The sequence below is a fragment of the Rhinoraja longicauda genome, chromosome 1 (genome assembly GCF_053455715.1).
Source record: "Rhinoraja longicauda isolate Sanriku21f chromosome 1, sRhiLon1.1, whole genome shotgun sequence".
Classification (NCBI taxonomy): Eukaryota; Metazoa; Chordata; class Chondrichthyes; order Rajiformes; family Arhynchobatidae; genus Rhinoraja; species Rhinoraja longicauda.
In genome coordinates this window covers 16,918,368-16,936,442 of record NC_135953.1, presented here as the reverse complement: position 1 = coordinate 16,936,442, position 18,075 = coordinate 16,918,368, and positions in this window count along the sequence as shown.

The following is an 18,075-nucleotide window of genomic DNA, read 5'->3' as shown; positions in this document are numbered from 1 at the left end:
AAATATTGTGTAATATTGCCCCTAGTGTGTGTACGATAGTGCTAGTGAACAGGGATCGCTGGTTGGTGCGGACTCGGTCGGCCTGTTTCCACCCTGCATCTTTGAACTAAACTAAACTCTGTGAGTCAGGCAGCATCTGTGGAGGGAATGGATAGAAACAGTGTACCTTTGTACCTTTAGAATGGAGATGAGGAGGAATTTCATTAGCCAGAGGGTGGGTGGTGAATCTGTGGAATTCATTGCTGGAGACAGTGAGAGGACGTCATTGGGTATTTTTAAAGCGGAGTTTTTGATAGGTTCTTGATTTGTAAGGGAGCCGCAGGTTATGGGGAGAAGGCAGGAAAATTGGGTTGAGAGGTTAAGATAGATCAGCTATTGTAGGAGCCATTTATGCCTAATTTAGTTATTGTCATTGTGTTATGGCTATGTTTTAATATTTCTAGTTTATGTCTTTTTTGCCTGCTTGTGGGTGTGACTTAATGCGTAATGGGGATTGTCTAGATGGGAGGAGGCTAGTGTGTCGACAGAGGTTGTGGGTCAGTTTAGACTCGGAGGATGGTGAGCATACAGTTCTTTACCACACGCGCTCGTGCCATGCGCTCGCACCGGTTATATTTGTAAGAACCACACGGTAATAACTGCAAGATTTCTAATTATTGTTTGAAGAAGAAACAGTTGATAAAGTACAGAAACTGATGAATCACTCTATGATTTGTGCTACTTTAATAAAACCAATTAATGAAGAAAAGGAGTTTGGAAGGTTTGTTTTGTCATATCAGGGTGCGACGTGTGCGTAAGCTATAACTACATTTCATCCCCGAGAAGTAATGGCTATCGAAGTGGGATTTCGAGATGGTATAGAAGTCAACAGTCAATAGTCAATAGTCGTTTATTTGTCACATACACATAAATGTGTAGTGAAATGAAACATTACCCGCAGTTGAACAATAAGACCAATAAGAATAATCAATAAAAATGCAATAACACATACAATCACAACTAACACCAAACAAAAAGAAACATCCATCACAGTGAGTCTCCTCCAGTCCCTCCTCACTGTGATGGAAGGCCACAATGTCTTTTCTCTTCCCCTGCCGTCTTCTCCTGCGGTCAGGCTGTTGTCGTTGCCACGTCGGGGTGGTCGGGGTGGTCGGGGCTCCCGACATTGAAGCCCCCGCTGGGCGGTGAAAATCCCGCGGCCTATTCCAGGCCGCGCCGGACGGTGAAAGGTCCGCGGCGGGCCGACCCAAGCCCCGCTATTCGGGACGGGCGAACACGCTGCCTCTGCCGCTGCCGGAGCTCCCGATGTCGGCCCCCATCCAGGGGCCTGTGGGCTTCCGACGTCCACGCGGCCCACGCCGGAGCCTCCGGAGACGAGTCGCAGCCGCTCCCGCAGCATCCGCAGGCAGCCAGCGCCGCAGGTGGTGAGTCCGAGCCACGGGCTCTGCGAACCAGAGCCCCAGGTGGTCCCAGGTGCATGGCCGGTGGTAGGCCGCAGCGGGAACGGAGACACGACACAGAAACAAAGGTCGCGTCTCCGTTCGGGAGAGAGAATGTTACAGTTCCCGTTCCCTCCCACCCCCCCCCCAAACATAACATACAAACCCTACACCATATTAAAACTACAATTCAGACAAAAACAACAAAAACACAAAAGACAGACGGACTGCAGGCAAGCCCCAGCTGCGACGGCAGCGCTGGCTCCTCCATTACAGTTATGGTCGAATGATGCAGTAGACTCCAAAGACATACAGGTATGTATGTTAATTGGCTGGGTAAATGTAAAAAAAAAAAAGATTGTCCCTAGTGGGTGTAGGATAGTGTTAATGTATGGGGATCGCTGGGCGGCACGGACTTGGTGGGCCGAAAAGGCCTGTTTCCGGCTGTATATATATGATATGATATGATATGATGACTCAATGCGCCAAATGGCCTAATTCTGCTCCTATGATAATGCTGGTCATGCTTATGATGTCATCATGCTGCCTAATGACGTTTTGCCAAATCATCTTGTTGTTTTCTGTTACTGGGAATAGTTTCTCCTTATTCACTCTTTCAATCCGTTGTGATGGAATTTAAAACATCTTTACTGAATCTCCCTGACTGCATTTCCTCGTAGGAGTACCACCCAATTCCTCCAGTCCCTCCATATAACTGCACACCCTCTAAGTAAAGACAGACACAAGATGCTGGAGTAACTCAGCGGAACAGGCAGCATCTCTGGATACAAAGAATGGGTCACGACCCGAAACGCCACCCATTCCTTCTATCCACAGATGCTGCCTGTTCCGCTGAGTTACGCCAGCATTTTGTGTCTATCTTCGGTGTAAACCAGCATCTGCAGTTCCTTCCCCCACCCTCTGAGTAAATCTCGCTATCGCCATCTCACAGGTTACAACACCCTCCCTTAGGTGTTGAGCACAGAACTGCTTGTGGCATAACTAATGAAGACAGAAGAGATTGCTGGTGCCAGAATTTGGAACAAAAAGCAAACATTGCAAGAACTGCTAATGTGTGGTCCTGATGCAGGGTCTCCACCCTGAAATGTTGCCTTAGACCATAAGACCATCAGATATAGAAGCAGAATTAGGCCATTCAGCCCATTGAGTCTACACCGCCATTTCATCATGGCTGATCTATTTTTCACGAAGATTTATGAAGAGCGCCAAAGGCTCAGGTTCCAGTAATTTACAAATTAGCCCTAAAGTAGTTGATTAGGTAACAGATAAAGAAATGCAGCTGAAGCAGAGCGGCCTTGTTGGGAGCGGCCTGGTTGGGAGCGGCCTGGTTGGGAGCGGCCTGGTTGGGAGCGTGCTTATTGGGAGCGGCCTGGTTGGGAGCGGCCTGGTTGGGAGCGGCCTGGTTGGGAGCGTGTTGTTGGGAGCGGCCTTGTTGGGAGCGGCCTGGTTGGGAGCGGCCTGGTTGGGAGCGTGTTGTTGGGAGCGGCCTGGTTGGGAACGGCCTTGTTGGGAGCGGCCTGGTTGGAGCGGCCTGGTTGGGAGCGGCCTGGTTGGGAGCGGCCTGGTTGGGAGCGGCCTGGTTGGGAGCGGCCTGGTTGGGAGCGGCCTGGTTGGGAGCGGCCTCATTGAGGTCACCAATAGACCAATAGACAATAGAGGTGAAGTGCATTGGTGAGTAAAGTGGGAGTCTTTGGCGAGGAGGCTGAGGCAAGGTTCGAAATTTGCGATTTTTGTGTCCACTGAAGAAATGGCAGGCAAGTTGGTGCAGTGTGTTTCCTGCAGGATGTGGGAAGTCAGGGGGACTGCTGGTGCTTCTGGAAACTACACCTGCAGAAATTGTGTCCAGGTGCAGCTCCCGAATAAACGTGTTGGGGAACCGGAGCAGCAGTTGGATGACCTCAGGGCCATCTGGGAAAACGAGAGTTTCCTGGACAAGACCTACAGTGAGGTTGTCACGCCAAGGATACAGAACGAGCGAGGGTGGGTGACTGTGAGAAAGAGGAGTAACCGTGGCGTGCAGGAGACCCACGGTGGCTGTACCTACTGAAAACAGGTACACCCTCTTGGGAGCGGACGACATGACACGATTGAGTGGTAGCCAGGGCCGTGATTCAGACCCTGGTGCCGAGGCTCAACGGGGAAGAGTGATGTCAGGCAGAGCCATAGTGGTGGGAGGCTCCATCGTCAGAGGTGTGGACAGGCGATTCTGTGGCAGCAGGCGAGACTCCAGGATGGTGTGTTGCCTCCCTGGTGCCAGGGTCCAGGACATCTCGAAGCAGCTGCACGGCATCCTCAAGAGTGAGGGTGAGCAGTCGGAGGTTGTGGTGCATGTAGGCACAAATTATATCGGTCGGAAGAGGAAGGAGGTTCTGCAACAAGAATTTACGGAATTGGGTAGAAGACTGAAAAGCAGGACCTGCAGGGTAGTGACCTCAGGATTGCTTCCAGTACCTCGTGCTAATAAAGGTAAGAATAGGAAGACTGTGTGGCTGAGGAGTTGGTGCAGGGGGCAGGGATTCAGATAAAAGGGACGGGTTGCACCTAAACTGGAGGGGGACCAGCATCCTAGCGGGAAGGTTTGCTAATGCTACACAGGAGGATTTAAACTAGATTGGCAGGGGGATGGGATCCCGTGCAGGACAGAGGCACGTGAAAGGCTTGAAGTTGGTATGGTGGGTGGTGTGGGAAAGGTTTGTGGACAGAATAGGCAGGTGAAAGGTGGAGAGCGAGGAAGGAGGGTTGGTTTAAACTGCACATATTTTACCTGACGGGTAAGGCAGATGAGCTTAGGGCATGGATAGGTACGAGCGACTGGGACGTTGTAGCCATGACTGAAACCTGGTTAAGGGAGGGGCAGGACTGGCGGCTCAATGTTCCATGGTACAGGAGATTCAGGAGAGACAGGGGTGAGGGAAAAATAGGAGGGGGGGTTGAATTGTTGGTTAAGGAGGATGTCAGGGTAGTGTTCAGAGGTGACATTACGGATGGTTCGTCTAGTGAGGCTATATGGATGGAGCTGAGGAACAAGAAAGGGATGATCACCTTGTACTACAGACCCCCGAATAGTCAACGGGAATTGGAAGAACAAATGTGCCGGGAGTTTGCAGACAGCTGCAGGTCAAATAAGGTTGTTGTAGTTGGGGATTTTTACTTTCCCAATAGAGACTGGGAAAATCATAGAGTGAAGGGTTTAGATTCAAGATTCAAGATTCAAGATAGCTTTATTTGTCATCCAATATTGGACGAAATTCAGTCACCCACAGTCCAACAATAAAAGCATTAAATAGGCATTAAAATTACACAACCCCAAAAACACACAAAAAAAGAAACATCCATCAAAGAAACATCCATCACAGTGAGTCTCCTCCAGTCCTCTCCTCACTGTGATGGAAGGCCACAATGTCTTTCCCTTCTCCTGCTGTCTTCTCCCGCGGTCAGGTTGTTGTGGTTGCAGGCCGCGCCGGACGGTCCGCAGCGGGCCGAGCCTAAGGCGAGTCGCAGCCGCTCCGGCAGCCTCCGAAGACGGCCGGCTCCGCCGATGATAAGTCCGATCTGGGGCGGGCGAACACGCTGCCGCTGTTGCTGTTGCTGCACGTCGGGGCGGTCGTGGCTCCCGACATTGAAGCCCCCGCCCAGCAGAGAAATATCCCGCGGCATATTTTAGGCCGCGCCGGATGGTGAAATGTCCGCGACCCAAGCCCCGCGATCCGGGGCGGGCGAACATGCTGCCGCTGCCGGAGCTCCCGATGTCGGCATCCACGCGGCCCGAGCCTAAGGCGAGTCGCAGCCGCTCCCGCAGCCTCCGAAGACGGCCGGCTCCGCTGATGGTAAGTCCGGTCCGCGGGCTCTGCGAACCGGAGCCCTGGAGGCTGCCAGCTCCAGGAGTTGGGCCGATGGTTGGGCCGCAGCAGGAACGGAGACAACACCCAGAAAACAAAGGTCGGGTCTCCGTTCGGAAGGGGCACATATTTATAATTTTACAGTTCCCCCCCTCCCCCCTACATACACACATAGTACACAAACACAAAAACACGACATCACAACTACAATTAAGACAAAAAACAACAAAAACACAAAGACAAATGGACCGCAGGTAAGCCGCAGCTGCTATGGCAGCGCCGCCATTTTGTAGGGTGCAATTCCTCAAAGGTGTTCAGGAGAGTTTTCTTCAGCAGTATGTGGAGGCTCCCACACGTGAGAGGGAAACGCTGGATCTAGTATTGGGAAATTGGGAAGGGCAAGTTAATGAAGGTGTGTGTGGAGGAGGCTTTAGGGACCAGTGACCACAGTTCGATTATGTTTAAGATAGTTATGGATTGGGACGGAGAGGGTCCACATGTTAAAATGCTCAACTGGGGTAAGGCCAACTTTGAGAGTATGAGAGAGGGTCTCGCTCAAGTTGACTGGAGCAGGTTATTAGATGGGAAAGGAACATCGGCCAAGTGGGGTGTTTTAAAAGTGTACTGAAGAAAGCTCAGGATGTGTACGTCCCCGTTAGAGTGAAGGGCAAAGCAGGCAAACGTAAGGAAGCTTGGCTGACGGGGGAAATTGAGACGCTGGTCAAAAACAATAAGGATGCATGGGTCAGGTATAGGCAGCTGGGATCAAGTGCATCCATGGAGGAATTTCGGGAACTAAGGAGTAAATAACAAAGGAAATCAGAAGGGCAAAAAGGGGCCAGGAGATTGCTCTGGTGGGTAGCATTAAGGACAATCCCAAAAGATTTCATAAATACATAAGGGGGAAAAGGGTAACTAGAGAGAGAGTGGGACCTCTCAGGAATCAAAGCGGTCACCTCTGTGTGGAGCCACAGGAGACGGGCAAGGTCCTAAATGAGTATTTCTCCTCTGTATTTACCAAGGAGAAAGACAGTAGAACGGGGGAAATTGGAGCAGTCACTGGAAGTGTCTTGCGAGCAGTCAGGGTTACTCTCGAAGAAGTACTGAAGGTACTGTGGTGTTTGAAAGTAGAAAAATCTCCAGGGCCCGTTCTGATATATCCAAAGACATTGTGGGAAACTAAAGAGGAAATTACGGGAGCCCTGGTTGAAATTTGCGAGTCATCTTTAAACACAGGAGAGGTGATGAAAGACTGGAGGGTGGCAAATGTTGCACCTCTTTTCAAGAAGGGCTGCAGGGAAAATGCTGGGAACTTTTGGCCGGTGAGATTAACATCTGCAGTTGATAAGTTACTGGAGAGTATTCTGAGGGATAGGTTATACAGGCATTTGGATGGGCAAGGGCTGATTAAGGATAGTCAGCATGGTTTTGTACGTGGCAGGTCGTGTCTCACAAATCTGATTGATTTTTATGAAGACGTGACCAAAAAGGTTGATGAGGGCAGTGCTGTAAATGTTGTGCACATGGACGTCAGTAAGGCGTTCAACAAGGTTCTGCATGGTAGGCTGCTCTGGAAGGTTAGATCGCATGGGATCCAAGCAGAGATAACTGAATGGATAGCAAATTGGCTCCATGGAAGGAAGCAGAGTGTAATGGTGGAAGGTTGCTTCTCGGACTGGAGGCCTGTGACTAGATGTGTGCCTCACGGTTCGGTGCTGGGCCCGTTACTGTTTGTCATCTACATCAATGGTTTGGATGAGAACATACAGGGCAAGGTTTGCAAGTTTGCTGATGTTACAAAAGTGAGTGGTTTTGCAGATAGTGAAGATGGTTGTGAACGATTGCAGCAGGATCTGGATCGATTGGCCAGGTGGGTGGAGGAATGTTTGATGGAATTTAATACAGAGAAGTGTGAGGTGTTGCATTTTTGGACGTCAAACAAGGGCAGGACCTACACAGTGAATGGTAGGCCTCCGGGTAGTGTTGTAGAGCAGAGGGAACTAGGAGTACAGGTGCATGGTTCCTTGAAGGTCAAGTTGCAGGTAGATAAGTGGTCAAAAAGTCTTTTGGCACTGGCCAATACTCAGTCAGAGTATTGAGTATAGAAGTTAGGAGGTCATGTTGCAGTTGTATAAGACGGTGGTGAGACCGCATTTAGTTTATTGTGTTCAGTTCTGGGCACCATGTTATAGGAAAGATATTGTCAAACTTGAAAGGGTTCGGAAAAGATTTACGAGGATGTTGCCAGGACTAGAGGGTGTGAGCCTTAGGGAGAGGTTGAGTAGGCTGGGTTTCTATTCCATGGAGCACAGGAGGATGAGGGGTGATCTTATAGAGGTGTATAAGATCATGAGAGGAATAGATCGGGTAGATGCACAGAGTCATTTGCCCAGAATAAGGGAATCGAGGACCAGAGGACATAGGTTCAAGGTGAAGGGGAAAAGATTTAATAGGAATCTGACAGGTAATTTTTTCATACAAAGGTTGGTGGGTGTGTGGAACAAGCTGCCAGAGGAGGTAGTTGAGGCTGGGACTATCCCAACGTTTAAGAAACAGTTAGACAAGTGCATGGATAGGACAGGTTTGGAGGGATATGGACCAAGCGCAGGCAGGTGGGACGAGTGTGGCTGGGACATGTTGGCCGGTGTGAGCAAGTTGGGCTGAAGGGCCTGTTTCCACACTGTATCGCTCTATGAATTCAAACTTCCCACCCTAATTGCCAGAGCAGTCCGGGAACTGGGTAATAGTTTGGAAGGAATATGATAGTTCAGATGGAAAGGGGCAGGAAAATGAAGCTCCTTGGGTAGCTTCATCAAGTTAGATCAGAAGAGATTTCAAAGGGATGGAATTTCATCAGATCATGGAGCTTGATTTAAGACTGGAACTGGCACAAGAGTTTGCTGGGCTGCATAACATTGCTCTGTGGTGTAGGATTCAATACTAATCCAGCAGGATTAACTGAGCCCCTCTAAATACAGCCAGTCTGATTATATTTTCTTTTGAATTTCTTTTTTAATTCATACGGAGCTACAGGAGCGGAATTAGGCCACTCGGCCCATCAAGTCTATTCCGTCATTCAATCGGCTCATCTATCTTTCCCTCTCAACCCCATTCTCCTGCCTTCTCCCCTTAGCCCCTGACACCTGAACTAATCAAGAATCCATCAATGTCTGCCTTAAAAATATCCACTTGGCCTCCACGGCCTTCTGTGGCAATGAATTCCACTGATTCACCACCCTCTGACGAAAGAATCTCCTCCTCATCTCCTTTCTAAAGGTACATCCTTTATTTCTTAGGCGATGCCCTCTGGTCCTAGACTCTCCCACTAGTGAAAAATCACTCAAGTTGTGCAGCGAATTGGCCAATCTGATCCTAACCCTTTCACCCCACCAGCAAGTTGGGTTAAAATCACTCCCATGATATCTACTGCTCTTCAAAATCAACAAACTTGTACTGTTTTAATTTTTTCTAAGATATTACTCTGCAAATATTGTGGTTACAATGAACAAACTTAAACAGATGCAAAAACAGGAGACTGCCAGGGGTTCTACATCTGCACATTATTTCCTGATTGCTTTCACAGTCATAAAATAGCATTGTCTCATGACTTATAAATAGTTTGCAACTCTAAATGAAGCTTGGGATCACTGTTGATGCACTTCAAAGGGTCTCTCATTAGTTGGGGCCTAAGTCCCAAGCTGAAGGATCTACTCAAACATACTTTACTAAATAATCTGCACAAAAGAAATGTCAATTATTTGCCGAAAGTGATGAGATTTACTTGTGCTTTCAGTTCTTAAGCGTTCATTCAGTGAGAAAGCTTTTGCCTGCTTTAGATTTCAAATTCGATAAATTGGCCATGATTTTAATGTTAGTTTATCACCCAATAAATAAAAATAAAAATGAGAATGAAAAACCTAAGATCTTCACTGATCTTCAAAGGAACTTCTTTCTTATACTAATTTAAAGCGGCACGGTGGTGCAGCAGGTAGAGCTGCTGTTTCACAGTGCCAGAGAGCCGGAATTGATCCTGACCTCGAATGCTGGCTGTGGGAGTTTGCACGTTCTTCCTGTGACTGTGTGGATTTCCTCCAGGTGCTCTGGTTTTCTCCCACATTCCAAAGACGTGTGTGTTTGTAGGTTAATTGCCCTCTGTAAAAACTGTCCCTTGTGGGTAGGGTGCAGATGTGAAAGTGGGATAACATACGAACAGTGTGGATGGGTGATCGATGGTCAGTGTGGACGTTGATGGCCGAAGGATCTGTTTCCATACTGTATCCTTCAATCAAGCAATCAAACTCATTTGATGATTCGTGCGTCACAGAGAATCAGGCCGTTTGGCCCAACTTGCTCATGCCGACAACTACTTGTCCCATCTAGTGCCATCCACACTCTATGATTCTATGACTCTCAATGGCCCACTGAAACCATGGGCGCCAGGTTCTGCCATCAGTTTCAAAGTCCAAGTTGCATAAAGACCCTTGTCCTGCCTGCAGCACCTCCAGCCGTCTAATCTGTATATCTGTCCAAATGAGTTCTAAAAGTCATAATTGCATCTGCTCTATAGCTTCATCTGGCTGCTCATTCAAGGCAAGGACTACCCTCTGAGTGAGAGTTGCCACTGAGGTTTCTCTTAAACATCTCCCCTCTCACCTTAAGTTTATGCCCTTTCCACTTTACCCATGTCCCTCATGATCTTGTAAACCTAAATAAGGTCACCCCTCAGCCTCCTATGCTCTGAAGGATATATTCTCTGTATATCCAATCTCTCCCTGTAACTCAAACCAATGAGCCCATCCTGGTAACATCCTGGTGAATCCTTCCTGCACCCGTTCCAACTTTCTTTTCCATCTCTACCTTGTCACATACCTAGTCAGTGGACATCTGAATTCATTCACTGGATGTGGACATCTCTGACAGAGCCACTATTTATTGCCCATTGACAATATTCATAGAATCATAGCGTCATATAAACAGAATCAGGCCCTTTGGCCCATCTTGCCGATGCAGACAAAGACTAGTCCCATTTAGTGCCTTCTACACGAGCACCATCTGCCCACATTTGGCCCATATCCCACTAAACCGTTCCTATCCATGAACCTGTCCAAGTGATTGTTAAATGTCCTCCTCTGGAAGCATGTTCCATATATCCACCACCCTCTGTGTGAAAAAGTTGCCCCTTGGGTTCCTAATAAATCTTTCCTCTCTGACCTTGAACCGATGTGCCCTGGTTCTTGATTCCCCCACTCTAAAATACTGTGAGTTCACCCTCATTCCCCTGTTCCCCCATGACCTAATACGCCTCGAAAAGATCACCCCCTCAGCCTCCTGTGCTCCGAGGAATAAAATCCTCCAACCTTTCCATGTCGCTCAGTCCCACGTCCCAGCAATATCCTCGTAATTCTTCACTGCACTCTTTCCAGATTAATTCCTTAATAAGCTGGATTTGAACCAGCGTGTTTTAGTTTTTAGAGATACAGTGCGGAAACAGGCCCTTGGGCCCACCAAATCCTCAACGACAAGCAATGCCCGCACATTAACACTATCCTACACTAGGGACAACTTATTTTTACATTAATACCAAGCTAATTAACCTACAAACGTGTACGTCTTTGCTATTGAGGGCGTGCAGCGTAGGTTTACTAGGTTAATTCCCGGAATGGCAGGACTATCATATGTTGAAAGACTGGAGCGACTAGGCTTGTATACACTGGAATTTAGAAGGATGAGAGGAGATCTTATTGAAACGTATAAGATTATTAAGGGGTTAGACACGTTAGAGGCAGGAAACATGTTCCCAATGTTGGGGGAGTCCAGAACAAGGGGCCACAGTTTAAGAATAAGGAGTAGGCCATTTAGAACTGAGATGAGGAAAAACTTTTTCAGTCAGAGAGTTGTGAATCTGTGGAATTCTCTGCCTCCGAAGGCAGTGGAGGCCAATTCTCTGAATGCATTCAAGAGAGAGCCGGATAGAGCTCTTAAGGATAGCGGAGTCAGGGGGTATGGGGAGAAGGCAGGAACGGGGTACTGATTGAGAATGATCAGCCATGATCACATTGAATGGCGGTGCTGGCTCGAAGGACCGAATGGCCTCCTCCTGCACCTATTGCAGGTCATGGGGAGAACGTACAAACTCCGTACAGACAGTATCTGTAGCCATCATCGAACCCGGGTCTCTGGCGCTGTAAGCGCAGTAAGGCAGCAACTCTACCGCTGCGCCACCGTGCCACCCACCTTGTTGACAACTAAATGGCTTCCCGAGAATCAACCACATGCCCGATCCAAAACGTTGCCTGTCCATGTCCTCCTGAGATGCACCAGTACTTTGAGGGTTTTTTTTGTCTTCAAGCATGGTAGGGGGACAGGAAAGGAAACAGGTCAGCCTTTAATAATGTTTCATGCTTTTGTTGCTGATATCAGGCTTTGTAAAAAAATAAGTGCTGGAGTAACTCAGCGAGTCAGGCTGCATCTCTGGAGAACATGGATAGATGACATTTTCGGGTCGGGACCCTTCTTCAGACTGGAAGACAAGAGGAGAAACAGGGAAAACAGAGAGGTAAAGAGAGTCAGGCTTTTTTTAATTTCAAAAATAAACATTATTCACTAAAAAATATACATAAAAGAAAAAGCGTACAAAACTTCTAATTCATTCTTAAGGTCTCCACATTCAGTATTGTTAGTGTTATGCCCAGTTGTGTTAGCAGCTCTCTTTTTCCATACATGTAACACCATTGAGTCTGAAGAAGGGCCACAACCTGCAACGCCACCTATCCATGTTCTCCAGACCTGACCCGCTGAGTTACTCCAGCACTTTGTGTCTTTTTTTTAATAAACCAGCATCTGCAGTTCCTTGTTTCTTCTTGAAAATGGCAATCTTGCTTTCTGTGTAGGAAAGAACTGCAGATGCTGGTTTAAATCGAAGGTAGACACAGAGTGCTGGAGTAACTCAGCGGGACAGGCAGCATCTCTGGAGAGAACGAATGGGTGACGTTTCCGGTCGAGACCCTTCTACAGTCTTGCATTCTGTTTGTTTCTTATTTCACCAGCTGTAAGTGTGGCCTAAACTCTCCTCCTGGGCTCTCAGTAACAAGCTTCTGTAAATCTCAATGCATTTCAAAATTGCTTTAAAAAGTGTTCACTGCGTATTGCCTGGCGTACACACACACACGAGGATATGTCGTTTTACAAGCAGACATGTCAATTCCACCCATGGGTAATATTCATAAATTTTAATTGGTGTTTGTGCAAGACTGCTGAGAGCAAACAGAAGGCTCTCTCGAGTCCCAGGAGAGTCATTTAACAAGTTTGAATGAGTGGAGCAGAGTACTGTAATAAAGTGATTTTCTAATGTAACTGAGGTGAATCAATGTTAATGTGGACATGTAAATCCATGTGTTCAAATTACAACATGAACCAAAAGTCATTGAGTAAAGGCAATTTTGTGTGAAAAGCAAATTAGCACTTAATGAACTCTTTATCTCTCTCACTCTCACTCTCTCCCTCTCTCTATATGTCTCTCTCTTTCTCACTCAGTCTGTGTGTCTCTCTCTTTCACACTCTCTCCCTTTCCCTCTCTCCCTCTCCATCCCTTTCCTTGTCCTTCTCCCTCTCCCCCTCCCTCACTGTCTCTCCCTCTCTGTTCCCATGTAAAATGTAAATAATAGAAGCCCACGGGTTAGTAACAGGCTACCATAAACTACAAGGTCAAGCCGTGTGTAATAAAATAATTTTCTTTATGGCAGAGGGTTTGTGAATTTCCAATTTCCTATGTCAAGTCATTAACTACTTTCTTGCGTTCCTTGTTGCTGCTTCTTATGCAGGGCTGAGAGGTCTTCTGTTGGTCATATTTACTGTGTACATGAATTGGACGTTAATATCCCCTAGTCAGTGAAAAGAATGAAATGGGTAAGACCCAGGTGTGGACTCCCTATACATGGCACATCTAGAGGACCTGCTGTGTATCTGGAGGATGTGAGAGATAGCAAGAGGCAGACCAGCATCCAAACAGTGCATCGGCCAAATGAGGAGGGTTCAGGCAAGTGAAACTGAAAGAAAATGTCAAAAAATATTAGTCCCCAACATGCTTTCCCTGGAGGCAGAGAGGAAAGCTCTTCAGCGGGTAGTCCATAGAGCTCAGAGGACCATCGGAACACAGCTACCAGCCTTGAGGGGCATCTATAACACACGATGCCTCAGAAAAGCCACCAGCATCCACAAAGACTCTTCACACCCCTGCAACAGTCTGTTCGAACTTCTACCATCGGGCAGACGATACAAGGCCTTCTACGCCCGCACCTCCAGACCCAGGAACATCTTCATCCCCAGGGCCATAGCTGCTATGAACCGGTCCTGCTGAGCCAGATGGTCACATCGCACAGTGAACCGGCACAGATCTACTTGCATTTTATTCTGTTTTAAAACTGCTGCAATTTGTTTCATTGGGTTGTTTAAATTAATACTGACTAGCTAATTAAATTATTGCATCGTATGGGAGGCGCATTCCCAATCTCGTTGTACCCCTGTACAATGACAATAAAGATATATTGTATTGTATTGTATTGTATAAGATTCATAATTACCTTTACTGACAGCAAACTCTGCACAACTTCACAAGAATTACAATAGGGGATTATAAACTAAGGTTTCAGAGGGAAGCTGAACTTGGAAATATATAACATGCAGGAAGAAACTGCAGATGCTGGTTTACACCAAAGATCGGCACAAAATGCTGGAGTAACTCAGCGGGACGGGCAGCATCCCTGGAGAGAAGGAATGGGTCACGTTTCGGGTCGAGAGCCTTCTTCAGACTGAGAGTCAGGAGAGGGGGAAACTAGAGATATGGAAGGATAAGGTGTGAAAACGACAGGTCAAAGCAAATGTAGAATGATTCTTCATTGGCGGAGAGGAAGGTGACAAGGAGGGATACAAACAGTAAAAACTAATCAGGACAGTAAAACTAGTCAGGGAACTAGGGTGGGGAGGGACAGAGAGAGAGAGAGGGAAAGCAAGGCTTACTTGAAATTAGAGAAATCAAAATTCATAAAACTGGGTTGTTTTTTCTCTATATTGGGTTTTTTATTCATTGAACTTGCCTTTTTGTGACTTTATATTATTATATAGTACTATATTTACAAACCTGTCTAGATGCTGCTGCAAGTAAGAATTTCATTGTGCAGTTTCAAGACATATGAAAAATAAAACACTCTTGACTCTTATCAAGAAACCAGATGGAGAAACATAGAAACATAGAAAATAGGTGCAGGAGGAGGCCATTTGGCCCTTCGAGCCAGCACTGCCATTTATTGTGATCATGGCTGATCCAGAGTCAGTAACCTGTGCCTGCCTTCTCCCCATATCCCTTGGTTCCACTAGCCCCTAGAGCTCTATCTAACTCTCATTCAAATTCATCCAGTGAATTGGCCTCCACTGCCCTCTGTGGCAGAGAATTCCACAAATTCACAACTTTCTGGGTGAAAAAGTTGCTTCTCGCCTCAGTTTCTCTCTATGCGTGTTGGCCTTCATAACAAGAGGAGTTGAGTATGGATCTTGTTGAAACATATAAGATTATTAAGGGATAGGACACGCTAGAGGCAGGAAACATGTTCCCGATGTTGGGAGAGTCCCAAACCAGGGGCCAAGTTGCCTAAACTAGGTTCATGCTGTTTGCTTAGTCCTAGCTGCCCGCTAGTCTCCCCACCCCGTTGGAATAAACTTTGACTATTCACCTTAACCATGCCTCATGATTTGAGGTCTCCCCTCTGGCTCATGCTTCAGGTCAAAAAAGTCCTAGCCTATTCAGTCTCTCCCTATAACTGAAACCCTCTAAACCCTTAAATCCTACATCCATAAATCTTTTTTGCATCCCTTCCATTTTATCCTTCCTATCACAGGGTAACCAGAAATGTACACGGTACTCCGAATGTAGCCTTATCAATGTCTTGTACAATTGTAACATTAGATCCCAACTCCTGTACTTAATACCACAACCCATGAATAAGAGTGTGTCAGAATGTGTAGGAAAGAAAATTCTTCAGGGAACGGGGGTTCCCCTCTTCCATTATAAATGAGGCTCTCACTAGGGTCTCCTCTATATCCCGCAGCTCCACTCTTGCTCCCCCTCCCCCCATTTGTAACAAGAACAGAGTCCCCCTTGTCCTCACCTTCCACCCCATCAGCCATCGCATACAGCATATAATCCTCCAACATTTTCGCCACCTCCAACGGGATCCCACTACTGGCCACACCTTCCCATCTCTACCCCTTTCTGCTTTCCGCAGAGACCGTTCCCTCCGCAACTCCCTGGTCGACTCGTCCCTTCCCACCCAAACCACCCCCTCCTCAGGTACTTTCCCCTGCAACCGTAGGAGATGCAACACCTGTCCCTTTACCTCCCCCCTCGACTCCATCCAAGGACCCCAACAATCTTTTCAGGTGAGGCAGAGGTTCACTTGCACCTCCTCCAACCTCATCTATTGTGTCCGCTGTTCCAGGTGTCAATTCCTGTACATCGGCGAGACCAAGCGCAGGCTCGGCGATCGTTTCGCTGAACACCTCTGCTCAGTCCGCCTTAACCTACCTGATCCCATTGCTCAGCACTTCAACTCCCCCTCCCATTCCCAATCTGACCTTTCTGCCCTGGGCCTCCTCCATTGTCAGAGTGAGGCCCAGCGCAAATTGGAAGAACAGCACCTGATATTTCGCTTGGGTAGCTTACACCCCAATGGTATGAAAATTGACTTCTCTAACTTCAAGTTGCCCTTGCTTTCCCTCTCTCTACATCCCCTCCCCCTTCCCAGTTCTCCCACCGGTCTTACTGTCTCTGACTACATTCTATCTCTGTCCCACCCACTTCCCTGACATCAGTCTGAAGAAGGGTCTCGACCCGAAATGTCACCCATTCCTTCTTTCCAGAGATGCTGCCTGTCCCACTGAGTTACTCCAGCATTTTGTGCCTACCTTAAATAAGTATGTGTCAAATGGTTTCTTTACCAACCCATCTACCTGTGACGCCACTTTCATGGAACTTTCATAATGAGGTCTCTCTGTTCTAAAGGGTCCAACCATCACTGTATGTCTTGCCCTAGTTTGTCTTAAAATGCAACACCTCGCATTAAACTGAATTAAACATCTTTGGAGAGTCCAGGGACACTAGAGAAGGAATGAACATTTGCAGAGGAGACATCATTGGTGCTTTTTGTGGAGATGATCAAGTTGTCCTTTGCCTTACTTCACCAGTTCCTATCGCTTCTTGTTGAGCTGAAGCACCCTTGCTTGCAAAAGTACAAACTGCTGTAAATGTGTGCGGCTCTTTGAGGATCTGACAAGTAAAATGGACGAAGGAGAGCCAGGGGAGGAAGGAGGGGGACGTCGGTTCGTGGGCTGAGCTGGTCGAGGGGCACGGAGCAGGCCCTGCAGCAGCCTGGAGTTTCCCCGGATCGGGAGCCACTCCAGTACATCGAGCAAGTACGCCGGACTTCGGAACTTTGGTAAACAGCGCCAAAATATGACCAAAGATAGACACAAAATGCTGGAGTGATTCAGCTGGACAAGCCGCATCTCCGGAGAGAATGAATGGGTGACTATTCGGGTCGAGACCCTTCTTCAGACGTGGTGACTTGTGCATGTGTGATTTATGCAAAAGGAATTGCACTGGTCTGTGCACATGTGACAATAAAGCACCATTGATCCATTGAACCATTGAACATGGCTAACAGTGATAGAAAAGTCTCTGCCAGCCTCCCAACCAATTCTTCCCTTACTTCCCACAATATCCTAGGATACACATGATCAGGTCCCATGGATTTATTCACCTTTATGAGCTTTACAACAGCCAGCACCTTCTCTTTCGTAATGTGGATGTGTTTCAAGACATCACTGCTCTTAATAGACAATAGGTGCAGGGGTAGGCCATTCGACCCTTCGAACCAGCACCGCAATTCAATGTGATCATGGCTGATCATTCACAATCAGTACCCCGTTTCTGCCCTCTCCCCATACCCCCTGACTCTGCTATCATTAAGAGCTCCATCTAACTCTCCCTTGAAAGCATCTAGAGAATCGGCCTCCACTGCCTTCTGAGGTAGAGAATTCCACAGATTTACAACTCTCTGAGTGAAAATGTTTTTCCTTATCTCCGTTCTAAATGGCCTACCCCTTATTCTTAAACTGTGACCATGTTCCCTGAATTCTTTAGCTTTCATGTCAAGTGATAGTCACAGAGTCATACAGCATGGAAACAGGCCCTTTGGCCCAACTTGCCCAGACTAGCCAACATGTCCTACTATAGCACTAGTCCTACTTGCCTGTGTTTGGCCCAAATCTCTCTAAACCTGTCCTATCCATGTATCTGTCCAATTGCTTGTTGAGCATTGTGATAGTCCCTGCCTCAACTACCACCTCTGGCAGATCATTCCATTCACCAACCACCCTTCGCATGAAAAAATTACCCCTCAGATTCCTATAAAATCTTTCCCCCTTTACCTTAAATCTATGTCCTCTGGTTCTTGATTATCCCACTCTGGGCAAAATGTTGTGTTTATTGTCATAATCACAAGTCTGATGAGTTGAGGTACAGTGGCAAACATACCTGGCATGAGATCTTCACCGTGGTAAATATGGGCAGGAAAAGTTCATTTAAGACCTCCAAGAATACTGGAGTAACTCAGCGGGACAGGCAGCATCTCTGGAGAGAAAGAATGGGTGACATTTCGGGTTGAGACCCTTCTTGAGACTGGTTTTGACTTCGAAATGTCACCCATTCCTTCTCTCCAGAGATG